The 24,768-nt window shown below is 36.5% G+C and overlaps 1 long non-coding RNA gene across 3 annotated transcripts; it reads right to left on the bottom strand.

Annotated features, from left to right (window-relative positions):
• Positions 1-778: 778 nt before the first annotated feature.
• On the bottom strand, positions 779-23,909 carry LOC116080229. Of its 3 annotated transcripts, XR_004114361.1 has the most exons (5): positions 23,788-23,909; positions 21,425-21,525; positions 6,204-6,301; positions 2,590-2,748; positions 779-1,471 (listed from the first exon to the last, which is right to left on the bottom strand). It is a non-coding gene; the product is annotated as an uncharacterized LOC116080229 (long non-coding RNA). The 3 variants fall into 3 exon arrangements; XR_004114360.1 differs by lacking the exons at positions 6,204-6,301; positions 21,425-21,525 and having other exon boundaries at positions 779-1,103; positions 1,362-1,471; XR_004114359.1 differs by lacking the exons at positions 6,204-6,301; positions 21,425-21,525.
• Positions 23,910-24,768: the final 859 nt, after the last annotated feature.

Raw genomic sequence — 24,768 nt, 5'->3', positions numbered from 1 at the left:
CAGGTACAAAGAGTGGAACAGAGACTGAAGGAAAGGCCATCCAGAGACCTCCCCACCTAGGGATTCATTGCATCTGTAGACATCAAACCCCCATCCTATTGCTGATGAAAATAGAACTTGCTGACAGGAGCTTCATATGGCTGTTTCCTGAAAGGTTCTAGCAGCACCCGACCGATACAGATTCAGATACTCACAGCCTACAATTGTACTGAGTCAAGGATGCCAATGCAAGAGCTAGGGGAAGGACTGAAGGAGCTGAAGGGGATTGCAACCCTATATGAAAAACAATATTAACTAACTGAACCACCCAGAGCTCCCAAGAACTAAACCACCAACTGGAGTCTACATGGCTCCAGATACATATGTATCAGAGGATGGTTTCATCTGACGTCAATGGGAGGTCAGAGAGGTTTGCTGCCCCAGTGTAGGAGAATACTAGAGTGGTGAGGCAGGAGTGGGCTAGAGGGTGGAGGAACATCCTTATAGAGCCAAAGAGGAAGGTGAGAGGGTGAATTGGATGGGGGTTTGGGAGAGTGTAATGGGATAGCATTTGAAATGTAAGCAGATAAAATGTTTAATGAAAATAATAGCTTATTAAAAGAAGAGCTTATGTTTGTTCAAGTGATTGGCAAGAGAGCTCAGTGATAAACTCTTAAGCAAGATCCTGAATAATGGAGGTAGTTGTGTTTGTGATCACAATAGAAAACATGTTCAAACACATCTGAACATGTTATGCTACCCTTTTGTGTACTGAAAACAATTAAACACACAAATATGATTTTGTAGTCAAGAGCTTTTTTTCAATATCAGTTATTGGACTTAGGCAGTTAACTCCCATTTAATCCCATTTTGGAGTGGTAAAGGTCCACTCTCAAAAATATAACACACATATTTGAGTATGTAGTTAGGTAGGTAGACTATAGACACACAAAATAAATTTTAAAGGAGAAATATAGTCTGCAACTCCATGAGCTGTGTCCATTCAAGTTAGCTTCATGAGTCACTGGGGTCACCGCAATATGGTATTCTCTGTGCTTACATCCATGTGAATCTTGCTTCTCCCTTATTTAGATGTGAATATGTCCTCACTGATCTCTTGTGTTCTGAGGTGGTTTAAATGAAAGAAAATAACTCATGTACCTGTCTCCTATTGGTGAATGCACAAATCAATTTTCTTCTTATATTTTTCTGTTGTACCAAACAATAAGTAAGATCATTTGCAATTCTATTCATCAAGTCCTCATGGCAAGGTCTTCACTGAGTGATCCATCTCCTCAGTGCCAATATTTTGATTATTTTTAACAGTTCTCTAGATGTGAAGTGCACATGCCGTCCATAACATTTACCACTTCAAAGGATACTCATCACTGGTTTTTCAATTTTCATTGATGTGTGTAGTTATGATAATACCTTCTTTAGAGGATATCTCACTTCCAAAGAAGAATTAACAGTTCTTCTTATCTTCTCTTAACTGCAGATGAAAGAAAACACAAATTTTACTATACTTCTATTCTCTTTTAAATTTCTATATTCTAGTCATCTATAAATAGAATTATGCAAAGTATAATCTTTTGTGACACTTTTCATTTAATATAATGTTTTCAAGATGTATTTATGTTTCATTTTTCTTTATTGTAGAGTAATATGTATAGGAGGATACATTTTATTATCCATCCATGAGTTTGGAGACATTGAATTCTTTTTACTTTTTGTTATTGTGAACAGTCTTATTAACATTTGTGTTCATGTTTTTGTGGTTTCATTTTCTAGAGTACTTGTGGTGGGTCATAGAGTAGCTCTGCATTCAATATTTGAAGAACTACTACATCATTTTACAAAATCTTTACTTGTTGGGAGGATAAAAGGAACTTGTCTTAAGTACTGACATTTTTAATTCAGTCTCCATTTTGCCTAAAGTGACCAACCCCTCTCTAAGCAACAATAGTTTTCCAAACCATACCTGTCCCCAAAGCCCTCTCTAAATAACAATAGTTACCTAAAACATAATGTCTGTTCCTATCAACAGAAAGAATAAATGAATTTGATTGGTGGGCAAAAGCACTTTAATGTCAGTTAACAATGATAGAACACTTCAGAAAGTCCCTAATCCCTGAGTTCTGATTGGTATCAATTGTAACTTTAACTGGGCTCAGATACTTGCTGGATTAATGCCATAAACCCTGCTTCAGTTCCTACTCTGGGGTCTGTCAGAAGAGACAAGGCTCCTGAGCCCTTGACTGTTGGGCCTGATGGATTAAGGATTCTGCTTATGTCATGTGAATAATAAAAGATTTTGCTGTTTCACATACCCACTGGTGTATTTGCTCCCCTTCCTTGTGTTGCCCAGTGGATACAGTGTGACATACTCATTTTAAATCACTAATACATTCTTGCCAATATGTGTTAGGAGCCTTTTATTTTACATGTCTTAGTAAATGTCAAAAGATTTCACTGTGATTTTGCTTCATATTTTCCAATAAGTAATAACATTAAACTATTTTCTAGTGCTAATGCATTTGTATATTTTCAATACAGAAATGCCTATTCAAATTCTTTTTCATTTGCAGGTTTTGTGGAATTTTCACTTACTGAGAAGTAAAAACAATTTATAGATTCTGAGTAAAATTGCTTTGGCAGACACATGCTTTTCAAATGTTCTCTGGTTCTGCAGGATGGCATTGCCCTATATTAAGGACAGCTGTTGTGATGATCAGTTCTGGTTGTCAACTTCATTGGATCTGGAATCACCTAAAAAAAAAAAAAACAAAAAACTAAGCATTGTAGCACTCCTGTGAGAGATTTTTCTTAGATTATTTGAAGCCTGAAAATCCACCTTAAATGTGTATATTGCAATCAAGTAGCACCCTGGAGAAAAGGAGGTAGAAGAAAACTTTGCTTTGGTCTGCTTGCCTTTGGTCTCACTGGCAAATTCATATCCCAGTTTCTCTTGCATTCTCAACTAATGTCAGAGCCATGCTTCTGTGGACTGGATATCAATACCTCTTCAAAAAGCCTCTAAGGGCTGCAAGCCCTTCAGTTCCTTGGGTCCTTTCTCTAGCTCCTTCATTGGGAACCTGTGCTCAGTGCAATGGATGGCTGTGAGCCTCTACTGAGGGGAGGGAACAAGTTTTTTTTTTCTTTTTTTCAGAGGGGAAACTGGGAAAGGAGATATCATATGACAGGTACATAAAGAAAATACCTAATTAAAAAAAAGAATACATTTCAAAAGTGAAAAAAAAAAGCCTCTAGGATCACATAGTCATTCTGGTAATTCAGAGACACCCATCCTTCCCAAACTGAGAAACTACCAGGTTCTCAGACTCTCCAAAGTAAGACAGCCATTGTTGGATTCTCCAGACCATATTTTGTGAACAAATCCAATGAATTATTTTCAGTTCTGTTACTCTTCTAGAGAAACTTAACACTCTAACAGTAAAGGCACAAAAGTACTTAGGTCCAGAAAGTACTACTTGTCTATACTTTTTCCTTCTTTCCTTTCTTTCCTCCTTTCTTTCTTTCTTTCTTCCTTTCTTTCTTTCTTTCTTTCTTTCTTTCTTTCTTTCTTTCTTTCTTTCTTTCTTTCTTTTTTCTTCCTTCCTTCCTTTCTCTTCTTTTCTCTTTCTCTCTCTTTCTTTTATATTTATTTATCCATATGTGTGTATGTGTGTGTGTGTGTGTGTGTGTGTGTAAGTCAGTGCCCACCTTATTTTGAATATAGACATCTAGTTCCTAAGCATCTTAAATAGATATTTAATTATAATCAACTTATTACAATTATGTATAATCATACATGTACTCAATGAACACATAATTATTATTTATTAAGCATTCATTTTTTTCTCTGATCTAATCTTCCCTAATATTGTTTCTATTTTTGTTTTGAGACCTAGTTTCATTGTGTCACCTAGGATGGCCTTTAAGTCTTGATTTTTTTTCCAGCCTCATTGTCCCTATGGTTAAGACTGTAGACATCCACCAGCATGCTTGAGTCATTTTTAGAAGCTCTTTCTGTTATGCCCCTCAATAATAATTTCATAATTTTTCCTGTGACAAGAAAAATATAGGAGCAAATATTTTCAGGGCATATATTTTGAGAATATACTAGTCACATATTTCAAGGAAGTCTACTATATAGACTCCTTCTTAATTTCTATGTTAGCTGACAACACTATATGCTAAGTGGTAATAGTTAGAAGTCAGATGTTAATTTCAACCCTGGACAATTTCCCAGACTTTAAAGATTTTACATTCCCTTAGTGAAACTCTATTGATTTAAGTTATTTGAACTGAATCAAGGATTCTGTGAACTCTTAGAACCATAAACTTCATTGTAGTTTTGAGTAGTTTCAGGTCATAAGGGACTGCTTAGTGTTAATCTCTTTACTTACATAAATATCAATAAAGGTCTTCTCTCTGTGTGTGTGTGTGTGTGTGTGTGTTGAATTCTGACCGAAATGTTCTTTATTGTTTTCTATAAAATGCTTTCAAAATGTAGTCTAAATTTAATTTTTATATTTTGTAGTGTAATTTAAAGTTCATATAAACACATGTATTTCCAGAGTTTGTCTTTTATAATTCAACATGTAGAAATAAGAGATAGTATAAAATTATGAAAATGTGTGCCCTCTAAAAGGTTATCAGAACTCTTGCAAAGACATATAGGTCTCTACTCTCAAACTTTCATTACCAAGTATAATTTATTTTGCCACAAGTTCCAGAAAGCAAATTGAAATTTAGTTGTGTCTACCAGAAAGGCAGGTTTCCACTAGCAATAATATATCTATATGATAACATGCCTCATCCCAGTTTCCCTATGTTTCATTCAATCACAAATGTATTAGACAGGAATCTTAGAGAATGAATTTTTTGGCTAATAAAGGCAGAGACAAAAAGCTTTAAAAAAGTTTTATAGAATTATGTGTAGCTGCTCAAATCTCTGAGACAACTGTAGATCCAGGATTTAGGTTTCAATATAATCAGTAAGAAATAACTCTCAGATTTATTATGACTAAAACTCATACCACCAGGCTTCACATATTAGTGACTCCACATCTATGAACAAATATTCTATATTGCTTTTTTTCTGGCAGAAGCAAATTACTGACAAAATGTGTAGTTTTTCTCTTGAAATGTTTTATCTTGGCTTTTCGTTGTGGGAATAGCCCGTGATCACAAACAATATGTGACCATGGAATGTGAGCCCACTGGTCAGACTTTCTCTGTAGCCAGGGAGTGCCAGTGATAAGGGTATCTGCTCCACTCCTTTCCACATTTGTTTTCAGTCTGTGATTCCAGATTCTTGTTTGAAGCTTTCTCCCTCAGAGTATGCTTCTCCTTGTACTTCAGACATCTCTGGAGTCACGATCATATGCAGTCCAAGAGGTGTGTCCCCTAGATAATTCTGAATCTTGTTGCATTATCAAGACTGTTCATCCCAGGTATGCTTCAAGACTGTCTGCTAGTTCCTCACTAAAAATCAATTCAGGTCTCTAGGTTGAACAAATTTTGGTGGGGGATTAATCTATAGATATCAGCTGTGAGATGCCTTTAAAGGAGCCTGAATCACAGAATCATGATTTCTAAATTTAATGGCTCATCTAATAAACACTGAAGCCTGTTCATAAACTGAAATATTAAATGTGACTGAATATCCCTTGAGCATCTCTTTGTTTTTGCATCAAGCAGAGAGATTCCTCTAAACATATTCTTTAATATATATCAAATAATTAAATTAGAGGTTACAATGAGGAGTATTTAAATACTGTTGTTCATCTTTTTCCTTACTTTATCTGTACCTATGTGTTGGTTTATGTGGATGCATGTATAGGCATACATACATATCCATAGCACAAACTCAGAAGTGGAACCTCAGAAGTGTGAAATCTTTATTTCCCTGACAATTCTCTCACACTTAATTTATCAGATCAGTCTTCAAAATAAAATAAGTTCCAATACAACTTGATTGTGTGGCTGAGATCAAGTCCTGTGCAGTAGATAGGTGAGTTTATAATGATTTTTAATCAGTTTTATCACTAACCAATCTAATTATAAGGAAAACAATATGTAGCAAAGAGGTAATGAATGGATAGTGTTGAGCAGGCTACTGAAAGCAATAAACTTGTCGACTGGTATAATTTATTATTTTATTGGGCTTTAAGAAACCATTTTAGGATCTATTGTGATAAATAACTTATTGACTCTACCCTCTTTAAAATTTAGTCGAAACATTTTATTTCATTTGTGCCAGCATTCCTCTTGCCTGTAAGGCAGGTATAATCTGAAGTAATAGTGACAGTTGCTCCTAAAGGAAATAGAAATAACAAAATAAACTGAGTTAATAGCAAGAGTATCACACACTTTATATCAAAATAACTTGCACACCCTTGTCTGGCATACACATTTCTAGCCTCTAATACAGTTTTCTTTCCACGGTCTGAGAAACAGAGCATTCTTTCATAGCACTAATAAATTTCTTTCTGATGTTTTAAAGTTAATTTATTTTTTACACTCCATATTCCATTCCCCTCCCGCTCTGATCCACCTTCTGATTGCTCCACATCCCACACTTTCTCCCCCTTGAACCCCTGTCTTCACGTGGATGCCCCCACCCGGCACCCTACCTGACCTCTAAACTCCCTGGGGCCTCCAAACTCTTGAGGGTTAGGTGCATCATCTCTAAATGAACACAGACCCGGAAGCCCTCACTATATGTGTGTTGGGGGCCTCATATCAGCTGGTATATGCTGTCTGTTGGGCGGTCCAATGTTTGAGAGATCTTGAGGGTCAGGATTAATTGAGACTGCTGGTCCTCCTACAGAGTTGCCCTTCTCCTCAGCTTCTTTCAGCCTTTCCTAATTCAACAACAGGGGTCAGCTACTTCTGTCCATTGGTTGGGTGTAAATATCTGCATCTGACTCTTTCAGTTGTTTGTTGGGTCTCTCAGAGGACAGTCATGGTAGGTCCCTTTTTGTGAGCACTGCATGGCCTCAGTAATAGTGTCTGGCCTTGGGGCCTCACCTTGAGCTGGATCCCACTTTGGGCTTGTTACTACACCTTCTTCTCCTCAGGCTCCTTTCCATTTCTATCCCTCTAATTCTTTCAGACAGGAACAATTATGGGTCAGAGATGTTTTTTGCAGGCAAATGGAAAGAACTAGAAAATATCATCCTGAGTGAGGTAACTCAGACTCAAAAGAACAGGCATGGTATATACTCACTAGTAAGTGGATATTAGCCATAAATAAATAAATAAATAAATAAATAAATAAATAAAGTACAGAATACAGTCCACAGGACTCAAATAGGCCAACAAGCTAAAGTGCCCAAGTGAGGATGCCTCAGTACCACTTGGGAGAAAGAAGAAAGCAATCACAAGTAGGGAGGGAGGGAGGGACCTGGGGAAGTGGACAGTAGTGGGGAGTCATGGGAGAGGGGATCCTGATCTGGTATTGGGTGAGGGAAAAGGTCTGAAGCCCTGAGGGCCAGCAGAAACAATGGAAACAGGCAACCTCAGGTAATGGGACACTGAGGGGACCCTTCAGAATGCACCAGAGACCTGAGAGGTAAGAAACTCTCAGGATTCAAAGGAAGGGACCTTAGATTAAATGCCCAAGAGTAGGGAGAGGGAACTTATAGAACCAACTTCTAGCAGGAAGACAGGGCATCAAGTGAAGGATGGGATCGATATCCCACAGTCACATCACTTTTTGAGTTTTAATAAAATAAATCTAAAGAGTTATCAATTAAATTTAGACTTTATTTTCCACATTGTGAAGGAATATATTTTATAAATGGTAGAATTCCTATCATATTTTATTCCTTGCAAATCATCCTTATTGATTGTCACGGTGACAGGACTTCTGGAATTCTGTAGCAGGCAAGCCTCTAGGCACAATTGTCAGGTATTATTTAGCCTCTGTGCATGCCTGTGAGGGATTACCTGGATTAGGTGAAGACCTAACTTTGGTCCTGGATTATATCAACTGGGAAGTTAACAACACAAACATCTGTTTCTCTTCTCCATGACCTTATGTCACTTTGTCATTAAGGACAGCTACCTAACTAAAAAAAATGTGTGATATTGGATTAATAGTGTTTAGCACAATGGAACTTATGAAAGGACTGCATCTCACTCATTATTTTGTTACCTAATCAGATATCTTAGTTAAGCAAGTTCGAAGGAAGAATATGTTTTGTTTCATGGTTTCAGACGTTTCAGGCTGTGCTTATCTATTTCCATTACATTAGGCCTACTATTAGGTAGAACACCATGGTCAAATGGCATGGTGGAGAAGAGCTCCTCACATCATGGTAGCGAGGAATCAGAGAGTAACACAGGAATAGATCACAGACAAGATACACACTTCTAGGCCATGCTTCTTTGGAACCACTTTCTTAAGCCAGACCTATCAGCGATTTTCTTTGACCTCCCAATCGGGTCATCACATTATTAATGTATCAGGGAATCAATGTTCTAATAAAATCAGCACCCTCATAGTTCAACTACCTCTCAATTGTTGGATTCATCAGCTGGTGACTTATGGGTGGAGAACTGCAACCATAATAATCAGATGTTCTTGATAAGGGAGGGCCACAAACCAGTATAACTGGATGCTGCGGAGTATAATACTATATTGTTTTGTATGTCAGAGATTCCAATTGTTTACTACTCACTTGACAAACTCCTATGGCTGCTTGCCCTCTGTAAGTATCCAAGTTTTTTTTTCTCTCACTGGTTGTATAAAGACTATGATCTAAAGCAACTTGGGAAGAAAAGGGTTCATTTGACTTATTAGGGTCGTGATTGAGAGAATCCAATCAGGAACTTAAATCAGGGCAGGGACTTAGAGGCAGGAACTTGAGCAGAGGCCTTGGAGGTACACTGCTTACTGACTTCCTCAGCTTGATTTCTTATCAACTGTGGACCAGCTGCCCATGGATGGTACCACCAACAGTGGCTGACCCCTACCACATCAATCATTAATCAAGAGAATGTCTCACAGACTTGTCTACAGGCTAATCTAATGGTGTTTTCCCTATTGAGATCATCCCTACCATGTCTTTTCAGACAGCTCTATCTTTTATCATTAGGATGATAAACAACAAAGAATAAAAATAAAGGAAGGAAGGAAGGAAGAAAGGAAGGAAGGAAGGAAGGGAGAGAGAGAACAAAAGAAAGAAATAAAGCAGAAAGAATGAAGGAAAGAAAGACAGGTCTGTTGCAGGAAATATTAAAAAAGATCATCCCTCAAACTCTCCTGTCCCACTGGACCAAGTTCTGCTCTAGTACAGATACTGGCCGGCTTCATCTCTATGTCTGATTGGGGTCGCTATATTCTCTCCCAGCTTGCAAGTTCATCTCCTTTACATGCAACACCACATACACACCACAATCAGTCATCTAGCACCTAGTTACCTGGTAGAAACATGACTCTTAAGGCTTAGTTATTCAATCAGGTTTATATATCAATAAGATCACAATTTACAAGATGCCCATACAATAATTTCAGAGCCAAATGATAAAGATAATGCTTTAACACAATTATTCTAACCTTGTGAAAACCTTAGCTATCTGTGGCTGTTAAAACCATGTGGGATCAGGATCATCTTCCTGTTTGTCTGCCTCCATGTTGATTTCTCTTTGCCTCTCCCCTTGCCTCTGACCTCTCTCACCCTAAATTTCTAGCTCTGTCTTTCTATTCCTGTCCAGTCACAGACCTATCACTGCCCAAATGTGATTGGGCAGAGAAAATGCTGCAACACAGGCCTACCAAACAAACATACACAAATTAAACAGTGCAGTATGGCACCCAAAATATGGTCAACCTGATATAAATGTGGCTTTTTATCTTGTAAAGCTCATAGATTAACTGGAGAGATACACTACAAAAACTTAATTACTCAGTTTATTTTACCATATGAGAATATGGTAAAAAGCTGATTTGAAATGCCATGAGAGCACAGAAGGTTTGAAGCATTTCAAAAAAATGTATTTTAAAAGAAATTACACAAGTATACAGTTGTTCATAGAAAATATGTTGGAAACTATATGTAATACAACTATAAGGAATAGTTTCCTTTTGCAAGTAGGTGGCAGCCCTTAGGAAATTCACCATGAAAAATGAATTATGTTATAGAGTGTATGTAAATAGAATGTGAAAATTGGCTGACAGAAGCTGATTCTTGTAAGCTCTACATGCTCGTATTAAAGATTTCATATTCTTATTCAAATAGCCACTGTTCTGATCTCTATGCTATGAGCCTCTATACCTGTCATGCATAGATCTGTCTTTAAAGAATATCTCTATACCATTCATGTTGGGCTACAGAGAAGAATGAGTATAAGAAAATATCTGGGAGGCTATTTCAGTAGTATGTAAACAATAATTAAAATTGTTAGTATTAGTAACACAGTGTATTAGTATTAGAGTATTAGTAGAACACGGTGCTTGGATGGGTCTTGTGGGCAGAAGCAAAGGGGAATCAAATGTCTTCGTTTATTGAACAGGAGCCAAGCTTTGTCTTATATTTTTTGCTAGTCTCCTACTAGGTACAAACTTTGGTAGTGACATTTCTTCTAAAATCTACAAGATAAAGCCACTTCTGTGCCTCTTAATTTTCCCAGTCAATCATCACCTCAGGTCTAAACAATGAAGAGACAGATTGAGTGAAGTGCCAGGATTGTCCTTAATGGAGAACTAGAAGAGTGTGTTCTTTGTATTCTTGTCACACAATGTAACCCCTGGATTTCTCATTTCTTGAGCAAATGAATATATTGTATACCTATTGACTCTAAAGTTACATCGGTCTCATTTGAATTCTGAGTTGCTGACACTAGATGTTTGACTTTGGGCGAGTCAGGCAATTTTCTCTCCTCAGTGGAGTTATTAATAGCTACCACAGAGGGATGATGAAAGGATTACGTGGATAACACTAAAAAGAGTTTGGTGTGGATGACACATGCTATGCTTGCAACAAAAGCTTTTCTCTTTTGAATGGGGCCCTGCTCATTATAATAATAATTGCTGTGATTGACTTTAATGGATGTACACTTATTTAGTAAATGAAGCAAGGGTTTGTTCAGAGACCAAATACTTTCCCATTTGACTTCCTACTTGTGTGATAGTCATAGTATAAATAATTTAAAAAGGTTAATACTCAAATAATGGAAAAATTTAGAACAGGTTTTTGGTAAATTGCCTATCATCATCCATATATATTGCATTATTTTAAAGAAGTATTTTCACCTGTTTCATCATAAGTCTTGATACTGACAATTCCTATGAACACATTTTTAATATCATGCATGGTTATTATTTAATAATCTCACTTTTCAAAATTAAAAGCTGCTTTGTGTCTAGTGACTTTCACTTGCCTTTGCACCTTTTAGTAGCTACTTGTGAAATTGATTCCTACTAATGTGACATTACCACTGAGATTATTCAAGATGATTTTAGTTAGTGTTTACCTTTGATTCAAAGAAGACAGCTAACTAATTTTAGTGTCATCTTGACCTGAACTAGTGCAATTTCAGGATACTTTGTATTCATTACTTTATATACAAAAGCATAACAACAGTGACATACTAAGTCTAAAAAGAAATCTTAAAACTTTGAAGGTTTTTTGCTGTGTTGAAGGTTAATTCAACTGAATAAGCTGATTCATACAATAACTAATTTGGTATATAACATAGATAACTTTAAAAACCAAGAAGTGTGTAACTATTAAGTAGCTATAGGTTGTCCCAAAATAACTCCAGGTATCATTGGGTAAACAATTATAGATTGTTTAAATCAGTTTAATACTTAGATTAAATAGATTGATTAAATCAGTTTGATACTTGTTTTATTTGACAAGAATTGTGACTGTTAGTTCATAAAGGGATGAAGAAATTGAACTATTAAAGAAACAAACAGAAGGGTTTGCAGCCCCTTAGTATGAACAACAATATGAACTAACTAGTACCTTCAGAGCTCCCAGGGACTAAACTCCAACCAAAGAGTACACATGGGGGGATTCATGGCTCCAGCAGCATGTGTATAGGAGAGGATGGCAAAGTCCATCATCAATGGGAGGAGAGGACATTGGCCCTGTTAAGGTTCTATGCCCCAGTGTAGGGGAATGCCAGGGCCAGGAAGTGGGAGAGGGTGGGGTGGTAAGCAGGTTGAGAGGGGAGGGAACAGGAGATTGTTTTAGTTTTTTTTTATTTTTTTATTTTTTTTTCTTATTTTATTTTTTTTTCTTTTTTCTTTTGGAGGGGAACCTGGGAAAGGAGATATTGTAAATAAAGAAAACATCTAATAACAAAAAGAAACAAACTGCAAAATAACCATATACTCTAATGGGTTTTGTGTTTGAATATAGAAAATCTATACTCTTAGTTCTACTTTCCTTTCCTTCTTAATTTTTTTATATTAATCATTCATAATAAGATTAGGGACCAGCAGAAGTTAATGCTACCATATACAACAATCTGATGGTAGGAAAGTAAAAGGAAGCACATATAGGCAGTTTATTTGCTCCATAAAAACTGAACTTGGGTTAGATTTAAAAGCACGTGGGACAAGGAAGTTATTTGAGAATCTGTGTATGAGTCTCAGGTGGGGACATGAAAGAGCATAGTGACTGAGCTGTGTAATATGACTGAGACTTGATGTTTAGCTGTAGGAGAAAAAAGAGGGTTAAACCTATTTATGCTTGATAAGAAGGTTCTGTTGACTTTTATGTAGTTAGTTCATGCTGCATCCATCCACAGTAATGCATAAGCAGAAAGATGGATAAGGAAGAGACAAATATGGTGACCAGCCTTGTTGCTACCTTCAATCCTAAAGAGATTGAAAGGCAAAATTATGGAAGAAATGCAGGAAGGAAAAAACTACTCTCTCACTATATTCTTTCAATGTATTACTGAATGTTTCTTACTCTTTTCTTCAAAACTGTTCTTCAGCCTATTTAATATGGTAGGAATATTAAACTCCAACTGAGCTAAGTTACTTAAGATCATGTATTTCATACAGAATTTCATCTTGGGAAAACAGTATGATATTTATGTTGTAAGCCTTAGTAAAATTATGATTTCTAAGTAATATTGCTGTCTTCTGAAATGACCATTTTCACTTTTCCACACACATATATACATATATTTAACCATTTATATTTCTATATTTCAGTATTAATAATATTACAATTAAATATAGTATAAATACATTTGACTTATATTTTAAAGGAGCATTTTAACATATGAACTAAAAAGAGTGATTACTCTTTGCCACCAGATTTCCACTATGAGTTGTTATCGGTAGATTTTCAAGATAAAATGAAAATGAAATTGTGTCATTTCAATTGTTCCTTGTAAATAAATGGAGGAAACCTAAAAAGGAACCTAAACATGGATTAGTATAGATTATTTTCTTAGAAGTTGAAATACTTTTAAAAATGCTGATGGTTTATTGAAAAGAATTAATTGTGAAATTAATAAAAGGTACAGAGACATGAACACAGAAAGAAGGTAAATGTTATGTTCTGATAATACTTGCAAAGGTGTAATAACATTTGAATGATAAGTTAAGAAAACATTACATAAGCTAGAGAAATTCTATCAAGGAAACAAAATAATTTGAATAATAAGATCTACATGTATTAAAATAAAACAAAGGAGTATAAAGTATAAACAAAGTACATACTAAAATAGTACAGGTCTTAGTTATTTCAGTTGAATTAAATGTAAAAGCACTATATTTTCCATTTAAAAGGCATTTACAGTAGAACAAAAAAAGTAAACTTAGCACTTGCCAAACAAAGAAACAGATGCACTGATATTTTAAAGATGGAACAATGTATATCGTCAGACCTTAGCCTAAGAAAACTGAATTTATTGTAATAGCATGTCAAAACACTTTTTACCATAAGGCTGAAAGTTGTGGAACATGTCTAATTCCTGTTACTTGAGAGGCTAAGGCAGGAGAATGTGAGTTTAAGGCCAGCTCAGGCTACATAGTGAAACCCAGTCTCAAAATTGAAATTAAGAACAAATCAGTATAAGAAGTTTGTGCTGGATAGTTTTATGTCAACTTGACACAACCTGGAGTCATTAGAGAGAAGGGAGGCTCTATTAAAAAAAGTCCTCCAGAATATTAGCCTGTACACAACCTAATAGGGCATTTTCTTAATTAGTGGTTGAAAGGAGGGACCCGAGCAGTGTGGATGGTGTTATCCATTGGCTGTGGTTCTGGGCCATATATGACAGCAAGTCATGAAGAGCAAGCCAATAAGCAGCACCCTTCTCTGCACTCTGCAGCAGCCTACACCTCCTGGTTCCTCCTTGTGTGAATTCCTGTCCCAGTGCTTTTGATGATGACATATTATATGAAACTCTGAGTGAAATAAGTTAGTTTGGTCATGGTGTTTCATCACAGCAATGGTCCTCTTAACTAAAACAAAGTATTGGCAGAGTTAGAGATAAGGGAATGGTAATGAGGTTGGGATGTATATGTCAGGGTGACACATAACCTTAAATGTGAATTCAGAAAGCAAGCGAGCTCTGAAAATAAAACAGAAAAGCTGAGCAGCAGTGGTGCATGCCTTTAATCCCAGCACTTGAGAGGCAGAGGCAGGTGATTTCTGAGTTTGAAGCCAGCCTGATCTACAGTGAGTTTTAAGACAGCCAAGGCTATACCGAGAAACCCTGTCTTAGAAAAACAAACAAAAAAAGAAAAAAGAAAAAAGAAAAGAAAAGAAAACTCAAATAGAACTGATAGAGGAAACAGACAATATTTCCATACACCCTCTCATTGTAATTGGTCATTGCCTATATTCTCCTTGTTTCCTAATAAGGTATTTTGCATAAATTTTAGAGTTAGAGTTTATTGGATATTTTATCATGAGTAAAGTAAATCATTTTTGGGGTTGAGAGTGTCAGGAAATGACAAAATAGGTGAAATATCACTGTCATCATGTCGAAGATGAATCTGCTCTGTATAAATTATAAAAATCAATGCTTACCCCAGTTCACCAGTCTTGAGCTCATATTGTAGCGATCTCTTTGTTCTTTTCCCACTTGCAACACCACTGTCTTTAGGAGAAGGCCTTTGCTTTCTGTTTTATATGATGTTCTACATATATTTTTGTTTTAGATACTGTACTGTTTTATAGCATAAGTTACTCCTGAAAATATTTTTTCATTTAATCCAAAATACATTCAAATGTTTTTGTGTCATATGTAACTCTCGTTATTGACATGAATGTCATTTAGTCCCCAACATTTGGTAATATTCCAGATATACTTGATGTTGATTTCTAATTTAATTCTACTACAGTTGGAAAAACAAAATTTGCATAATTTTCACCATCTTTAAACACCAGCAACATGAATCTTATGTCCTACAACATAGTTTATCCTCTTGACAGTTCCATGTGAACTTTAGAAGAGTGAGTATTCTGGGAATTCTGAAGAACTGATTCTGCAGTGTCAATTAGACGGAGAGGAACAACAGTGATGTTCTAGTCTACCCTGCCCTGATTTAATTTCTGTCCAGTTCACATATCAGAAATGAGGAACTTTCAGCCTACAGCTATGATTGTATACTCTCCTATCCTTCCTTCAGTCCTATGAATATTAGGTCGTGCATTTCCATGGCCTGTTGGTAGGTACAAAACTCCACAATGCTGAGGTGCTTCTTTAAACCCATTCCCTTAGCATTATGCTTTGTCCCTTATTGTGACCTAATTTTATCTACTGTGAAGTCTGTTTTGTAAGAGATTAATATCCTTCTTCCAGTTTTCTTTAGATCATATAGTCTACTCCTTGTTTTATATTGTTCTCACAAGGATCTTATAATTAAAATGAGCTTATTTTAGATAGTAATGATTGCCTTTTGTTTTTTATCTATTTTATTGTAGTTGGTATATTTGTAATAGCTTCATTTAAAGTCATGATTGGTAAAGTATAATTATGCTCTACCATGTTTTATGTTATTTTAGTTTTTCTTGTAATAAGCTACTTTTGTTAACTTCTCTCACTTTGATAATATTAACAATTACAATGTACTTATTAATATCTTTTATAAGTACTATATTGCTTGCTTTAGACATTATAAGTTGCAGTTTTAGTGTAGATAATTGATAACTAATTCCTTGCTTTTGGTTATTTTGTTCATGTTTTTCTTGCCACTATTGTTTTAAATAAAGGTAATTTGGGACTTCAAACTTAGGAAGAGAAAACTAAAACATTTTAATTTCAATTATTCCTTTCTCTTCCTCCTTTCCTACCTTCCTTTTCTCTCTCTTCCTTTGATTTAAGTTTCTGATCTGATTACTTTCTTCCTAAAATGCACTGACTTTTTTGTAGCAGTTCAGTGAATAATCTCTCTCTGTGTCTCTCTCTCTGTCTCTCTCTCTCTCTCTGTCTCTCTCTCTCTCTTTCTCTCTTTCTCTTCTCTCTCTTCTCTCTCTCCCATGCCCTTGCTCTGTCTCTTTTCTGGGAAATACTTCCCCTCAAATTTGGTCTCTTGAGCTTTTTTGTTCTGTAGTATATGAACATGTGTATGTGTCATCATAGGTATGGATCAGTTTGATGGCCTCTGGTTCCTGATTTTCTAGATTGATTTTCATGATTCATTTTAGAAATTTCACGTTCAAACTCTTTTCAATAATTTATAGCACATCTTCTGCTCCATTCTCTCTCATTTCAACATTTTATGTACTTGAGTAGTCAATCTTCTGAATTTTACTCAATGTTTTTACTTTTTAAATTTTTCCTTACCTTACTAATTTTTCACTGTTGGATGTTTCTGTTCATTTTATTTTAGTTTTGTGATACTGAAATTGAACCTGGACAAACATTATGCAAATTCTCAGCCTGTGACATATAGGCCTGGTCTTGTTGACTGACCTGGAAGGCTACTGTCTCCCTGGCCACTCAAATCTATTGTTGGACTCATTGCAGTAGTCTTCATATTAAGCTCTATTTTATTTATAATATTTCCTTTTGTTACTCCATTGTTTTATATATCTGCATATATTTTTTGTCTTCTTGCAGATTTTCTTTTTGTTTTTTCCATGAAGAAACTTAAATATTTTCATTACCATCATCTTATATTCCCTTCCTGATACTGTTATCATGTTGGTATATCTTTAACTTTCATTTGTTGTTGAAAGATTCACAAATTGTTTGGTGTAGCAAGAATTGCACTAAGTAGACTTCTAGTGTTAGGATCCATATTAATGTAGCTATGTGTTTCATTCTTGTCTTAGTCAGTGTCCTATCACTGTGGTGAAACACCATGACCACAGGAACCCTTATAAAAGAAAACACTTAGTTTTAGCTTGCTCACAGTTCAGGGCATTAGTCTGATATCATGATGGCAAGAAGCAAAGAGTGTGCAGGCTTCTTGGGGCTAGAGAAGTTGCTGACATTTCTACAGATCTTCAGGGAGGAGGAAGAGAGAGATACTCAGCCTGACAGGGGCTTTTGAAACCTCAAAGTCCACCCCAAAGACACATTTTCACCAACAAGGCCACATTTACTCCAAGTCCTTCTCTCCTAATCCTTCTCAGATAGTGCTACTTCCTGATGACTAAACATTTAAATATATGAACTAATAGGGACCATTCTTATTCAAACTACCACATTGGTGATTACATTATTTCTGTGCATTTTAGGCTTTTCAAATACCTCTAGAGTCCTTGCTTTTGTCTTTCAAGGTGAGTGAGTTTTACTCCTCCGCTATCACTTGTATGATACAGATATTCAGTTAAAATACATTGTCATTGTTTTGGAGGCCAGTGGTATGGCAAAGAAGTATTGAGAAGAGGAGGCATCATCTTATAATCCCCCATATTTAGTAAGCCTGTGACTTGCTGTAACTTTCCAAAGAATTTCTTATAAAAGTTCTAGTTAATATTGCTGCCATCCCCTCTCTTGATTGTATTTCTGATGAAAGAGCTGTACAGGTAGCTCAGCTGCTCCAATCTAGACCTTACTACATGAGGCAATATACAGTAGATCTCTTCACTGCCCTTGCTGAATAAATGTTATCATTTTATGGAATTTCATATAAACAAACTAATGCTATGGGACCATGCACAATAAGCTTCAATTTGGAACAATGGGATTATTTTCATTTCCAGTACAAATTATATGTGAGAATCTGTTTTGTTTAAATTATATTTTTATAATGACATAGACATTTGACATTTTTAGAATCACATAAACAGTTATAGCATCCTTCTTATTACTTCATTACTGTATACTATATTTGCAGAATTTTATTAAGAATAATGAGCAAAATTTGTACCCAATGGTTTATGAAAAAAGAACAGTAAAGAATACTAATGATTTTATTTTATGTAGAAAGAAGAGAGAATTCATGAAAACTTCTAGACTTTGTCAAAAAGTAGATAATTTAAGGCAGATCTTAAGGTCCCTTAAATTAAGAGAGCGTTTTTGCCTACTTTCTGTACTATATCCATTCCAGTGTGTATTAAGTGAATAAAAATATATAAAGAAACAAAAACTTATAAGCAAGACAAGAGGAAATTATGTCCACAAACTTTTGACCCTGTGAGGTCTTTCAGTAGCAGGTATAAAAGATGTTTAGCACAAAAAAATCCACAATGATAATATGGAATTGCAACCTTCATGGTGTGAAATGAAGATCATTTCTTCTTTATTCATTTAGGAATACTACTTCACAGAAAATGTTTTATTAAAATAATATAGCTGACTGGTATAGAAGTAGAGGCTCACAGACTTCCATTGGACTGAGTACAGGGTCCCTAGTGAAGGAGCTACAGAAAGAACCCAAGGAGCTGAAGGGTTTGCAGCCCTTAGGACGAACAACAATATGAATTAACTAGAGCTCCCAGGGACTAAACCACCAACCAAAGAGTACACATGGTGGGACTAATGGCTCCAGCAGCATATGTATAGTAGAGGATGATCTCTTTGGTCATTAGTGGGAAGAGAGGCTCTTGGCCCTGTGAAGGTTCTATGCCACAGTGTAGGGAATGCCAGGGCCAGTAAACAGGAGAGGGTGGGGAGGCAAGCAGGGGGAGGGGGGAGGGAACAGGGATTTTTTTTTGTTTTTGTTTTTATTTTATTTTATTTTCCGGAGGGAAAACTGGGAAAGGAGATATCGTATGACATGTAAATAAAGAAAATATCTTTAAAAAAAAAGAATATATAAAATAAAAAGGAATACATAAAATTTAAAAAAATGTAGCTATTCAACTCATGTTTATGTTTCTTACATCTAAAAATATGTAGAAAAGCACTTGCTGGTGTAATTTGAGAGGCTGAGAAGGCAGTAATAAGGGTTCTGTAATGATCTATCACTACCTCATGGCTACTGTTTCCCAGAGATTATATCTAGACTAAAGATGTCACATGAGAATAAGAAGAGAGGAATGCACCTGAACAGACAGGAGAAAGACATGATTTGGGGTGGGACTGCTGAGCTGCAGCATCACACATATTTAGGGATATAATCACTTTGGCAAGATAATGTCAACAAAAACACAGGATTCCTACCTTTCCTAATGAAAAATGTCTTTCATACAGAAAAGAACATGTGATATGTTATGAAATAGGATTTATGATTTTTTTCTTTACTTCCCACATGACAAATACTTTTCCCCAACTCTGGAAGATTATTTTTTCTCTCTACTGTTCCACAGTGCCCTCAAGGACAGTATCTGTTCTCCATTCAACAGCTTTGAGCCATATTTTATCACTCAGCTGCTTAAAACTCTTCCCTGCTTTTCATCATTCTGAAGAGAGGGAGGGGGCTCTCAAAATCCTATAGCTTTCCAATGATCCAATTATTTCTTCTTTGAAATGCCTTCTAGCTCTTAAAATCTCATTATACTTTAAAGTTTAATAAGTTAACTGGTCTTTCATTTAAAGTATTTTTTTTAAAAATAAGTTTTTAGATTTTTGATATAAACATATCATTTTCTCTTACCTTTCTTCCCTCCATACCTACCCATGAATGCCTCCACTTTGCTTTCTTTCAAATTTATTCCCTCCCCTGAGTGTGTATGTTCCTAAAAATAGAAATATGGTGGCCTGCTCTATCTTTATGATACATCTTGTATGTATGCGATTTCAGGGCTATTTGATATTAGATAAACAATTGGTGTGTTTTTCCCTGGAAAGACTATATTGTTCTCATTCTTAGAGTTCTTGGTTTCCATAGGTCTTTATGTAGGATCGAGCTGCTCTAGGCTTTCCCTACCCACATTAGCCTGCCTATTACTGCCATAGTTCTTCAGGTTATGTAGGCAGCCTTATGGATAAGATTTCATGAGTGTAGCTTCTGACTTATCTAGGACCTATAAACTCACAGTAAACTCTTTGTATGTATGGCTCTCACAATCTCTCTTCTCCCTCTTCCACTATGATCCCTGGGCCTTTGTGAGGAGTAATGCCATATAATTCTGCATTTTGATTGGTTGTGGTTTTCTTTATTTGTCTCTGTCTGTTATAAAGAGAAGTTTCCTTGAGGGTGAAGACTATGCTTAGCTGTTGGCATAGGGATAAATGTTTATAGATAATTCATAGGTAGGGAGTATGCTGCTTTAGTAAAGTGATAGTTGTAGACTCTCCCTCAGTTTCCATGACCTCAAAGGCTCTAAACGGTTGGCTAAGTTTCCAGTGCTACGCATGATTCCCTTTTTGTTGAGCAGGTCTTATTAAGTTCAGTTAGTAATCTGTTGGTTATTGCTAAGATATGCATACCACTTCTATACCCCTGGGGTTATCATGCCATGCTAATTGCTGTGATTCATAGTGTAAACCTCAGTAGGACTGTTGGTTGCATGTCTTTTCACATACTATGCTCTCTGCTTCAGACATTCTCCCTTGAAAGAGCTATGCCAAGTTTTTCTTGAATTAGCCCTTTGTCACAAGAGCTTTCTTCAACAATTGTCTATAAACTAGAATATCTCCCATCACCTAAAATCCTTTTTGTCCCTTTTACCATTTCAGATTTCCTCAGGCAAGTTATTAGCATCTGTTTTGGTTCATTCATTTGTTCTCTATAGACCTTCTTCTAGAATTAATCTGTATTGACAGACTTGTCCAGCCTCTTAGTTTATTTGTGACTTCTTATCTGTTATGTAGACCATGCTCATTGGCAGTTATTACCTTAAGTGAGAGAAAAGAAAATTAAGTAAAGAAGAATAAGTAGAGGGGGAGGAATAAAAGGGAAGGAGTCCTTATCCTTAAACAGGGAAAGACAGGTGAAGCGTTGCTGCTTTGAAAGATGCAATAATGTTTGTTTAATGATTCATGAAATAATCATCATACTTGATATAAAGTTGCCACAGCTACAAAGTACCTAGTGAATGGCAGAATAATAGAGATGTATATTCTAGAGGGTAAAGAATTCAAGATAAATCTTCAAAAAAATTTACACAAAACTCACTAGTGGACTGCCGCCTCACAAACTGGGAGTCAGTACACAGCAAGGACAATGCTTCTGGATCCTGCTTGAGTGAAGTGAGCTTTGTCTTCAAGGTCATGATACTATAAGATTAAAAGTAGGCCTGAATTCTCTTCATCATTTGTAATTCCTTTTACATCCTCTGGATTCTATTTCTTACCATCATGTACTTTAAAAACAGAACAACACAACTCTTGTTTATGATTTGTATCCCTAATCCCAGGTAGAGTTTTGAGAAGGGCTAGATCGATGGCAGTCCCAGAACTGGTCATGCCAAGTTGAGCAGATATCACACATTTGAATCTGTTTCCCCAGAAACATCATTTCTTAATTTAGTGATATGCTTTCCTCATGCTCTTTGGATCAGAGCCTACCTGCTGCTTGTATTGTATAGATACGAATGCCTACGTTTTCACAAATATTGGATGAAAGCATTCATTTAGTTTAAAATACCACCTTTTTCCAACATTTATCAGATGGTTTACAAATTTTTGTGTCTATCAAAAGTACACTTAATTATAAGTATTTGAAGTGTACAATAAAAAGTGATTAGAAAAAGAGAAAAGGTGGAAATAAGCAAAATGTCAGACTAATAGAGAAGTAAAAATGTATATTATACTCATATGTATTAATAGATATAGACATACGCATAGGTATACACCCAAACACACACACACACAGGGAGAGAGAGAGAGAGAGAAAGAGAGAGAGAAAGTGAGAGAGAGAGAGGGAGAGAGAGAGAGAAAGAGAGAGAGAGAGAGAGAGGGAGGGAGAGAAAGACAGAGACAGAGACAGAGAGAGACAGAGATCTTTGGCCTTGAACTTGCTTTGTAGCTCAGTGCTGGTCTTGAACGCGTACATGTCTTCTTTCCACTTCTTCACTGCTGGGATTATAGTTACACGTCACTACACTGAGCTATTAGTAAGGTTTTGAAATAAAGATCAAAAGTAAGCTTCTGAAAGAAAAGTGAAAATGATATGTTGGACCATGAAAGGCAGTTTGTGTTCTGGTTGAGCGAGACTTACTCCGGAGACCCAGTAGAAAATTCTACAAGGGATGGAACTGTGAGCTATACCCCCAAACACTAGACTCCTCACACCATAAGCCCTCAACTCCATAATCCAGTGGCCACCAGTCTCCTAGGGCAATGCCCCAAGCTCCTGGTATTCTGGCTGGACTCCACCCCAATAGTTATCTGGATACAGCCAGGTATGCCCCGCCCCACAGTACCTGGCAACAGCAAGGTAACATAGCCCACTATAAAAGGGGCTGCTTGGCCCCTCCTCTCTTTCTTTAGCTTTCGCCTTTCTTACCCCCTTGCTCTTACTCTTGCTTCCTTGCCCCCTGCCACCTTCTCTTCCCCTTCTTTCCCCCTCTCTCCACATGACCATGTCTAGACTCTGCGTCTCTATTCTCTCTTTCTTTCTCTGCCTTTCTCCAATAAACGCCTTAAAATTATGGACCATCTCTGCTCATCAGGATCCGAAGTGCTGGAGCATCTAACCTTCCATCAGGAGGCCTCCCTGCATTCTAGCCAGGGCTGTCAGCTAAACCAAGCAGCTTGCCAAGCTAGCCAGCCACCTGAGCTAGCCAGACTCTCTCCTCCCCCCACCTCCCCCTAGCCTGCCAGAGTTCTTCTCCTTCTACCCTTTTCCCTTCAGCCAGGTTTCTCAACTTTTCTGCAACATACAGTGGTGTCTGGGATGTCTGAGAGGGAGAACCTGTAATCCCTGGCCTCTGTGTGGCCCAGGGATACCAGAACTGATTCTTCTGCGGTACCCAGTGGTCTGTGGTGTCTGAAAGTTGGACCCCGCCTCTGGCAGTTCCACTGGGACTCTAGATTGTGTTTCCTCACCCCCGGAACAGGAACCCGTGGCTTCTCACACTCCAATGCCCACTCAGCAGTTCCTTGGGGTTCAGCACATTCAGACTTCTGCATCTACCCACCCAGTGTCCCCGAGTTCTGGTGGGATGCATAATCTCTCCCCCGACCCCCTTTATTTCCCCACATCCAGCTCCCAACAAAGACATAGCTTTAGCATTTTAAAACTAGCTTCTTAATTCAATTTAGTTAAATATTAGGTTTGATTCTTCAAGGCACCCTCTCTATATTCCTATTTAGAAATACCATCATGATCAGTATAGAGTGCTTCCTCAGCAGCTTTGCGTTGTGTCATCCATGAAAGCTTTCAGTAGCCATTCTTTCTTTGTTACTTTGTACATAAAAAGCAGCCTGGGAAGCTGTCCTCTGGAGTACTTAGCACACTGCTTTGGTGATTCTTACGTTAGAAACTCTACTTTACTATGAGGTCTGAGGACTGAAATACGAAGTGATAAAATGTACCTGTTCTTTGCTCTTTCAGATGGTTCATAGAGAGGATGATGCAGTGTCTCAGTCAGCCCCTTTTCCTGTAGTGAGTATATGGGCAGATGGTTTGACTTTGCTTCTACCTAGATCATCCTTCATTGTCCTGTAAATGAAATGGGCGTAATGCTGAAAGGTAGCTAAGGAAAATTCTGTTTCCTTAGCGTCACAGAAGTGTTTATGATCAGCTACAAGTGGAGTTAGTCATCATGATGTAGTTATTATTCAAATCACCATAAAACTCTTTACGTCTTAATGATGATGGAATTCTAAAGTTATTATTATTTGCAAAAGCCATCACAACTATTATGAGCTCGAATTAAACTGCCTGTTTGTTAACATCTTTGCCAAAAGTCACACTTTGGATGTATTTGACTCCCCTTAATGAGCAGTATATGATAGAACAAACATTTTCAAAGATTACTCCTTAGTATAATTTAATGCAGAGCCTGTTATAAATCATTAGCCATGGTGCTGTGGTTATAGCATTTGTTTTTATGAAGCTGCTGAATTTAAATGAAAGGGAGGAGGTTTGTGGAAACTGGAATGAATTCTTTATTAATACATAGGTTCTTGAGGAATAAAGGATGAAAGAAAATGACTATTTTTCAAGTGAATTGTGGTGTTGTACATGCAAATATATGGCTTTGTGAGCTGTTAAAAGATGGAATAACTTACAGTAATTTACCATGTGTGAACCCCCATACACACATAATACAGAAAAAATTTTAAAATAATACACACTTCTAATGAATATCTTACTTAGTTTCTATTTCCCTAGAGGCTAGAACATTTACCAATACAGAATTCCACAATTCTTTTTTAAAAGTTCCTGTATTTTGAGTTTATTCATTTCCATTCTTCTTTAAAAAGTTTATGTCAATGGGTTCAGATCTTGAATCATGATCAGCATAAATAATCAACAAAGCTTCATTCTTTCTCCATGATAACTGGGTAAAT

Source organism: Mastomys coucha, unplaced genomic scaffold (genome assembly GCF_008632895.1).
Source record: "Mastomys coucha isolate ucsf_1 unplaced genomic scaffold, UCSF_Mcou_1 pScaffold6, whole genome shotgun sequence".
Classification (NCBI taxonomy): domain Eukaryota; kingdom Metazoa; phylum Chordata; class Mammalia; order Rodentia; family Muridae; genus Mastomys; species Mastomys coucha.
Note: the sequence above shows the minus strand (reverse complement) of the source record. Positions and strands in the feature narration are given on the sequence as shown.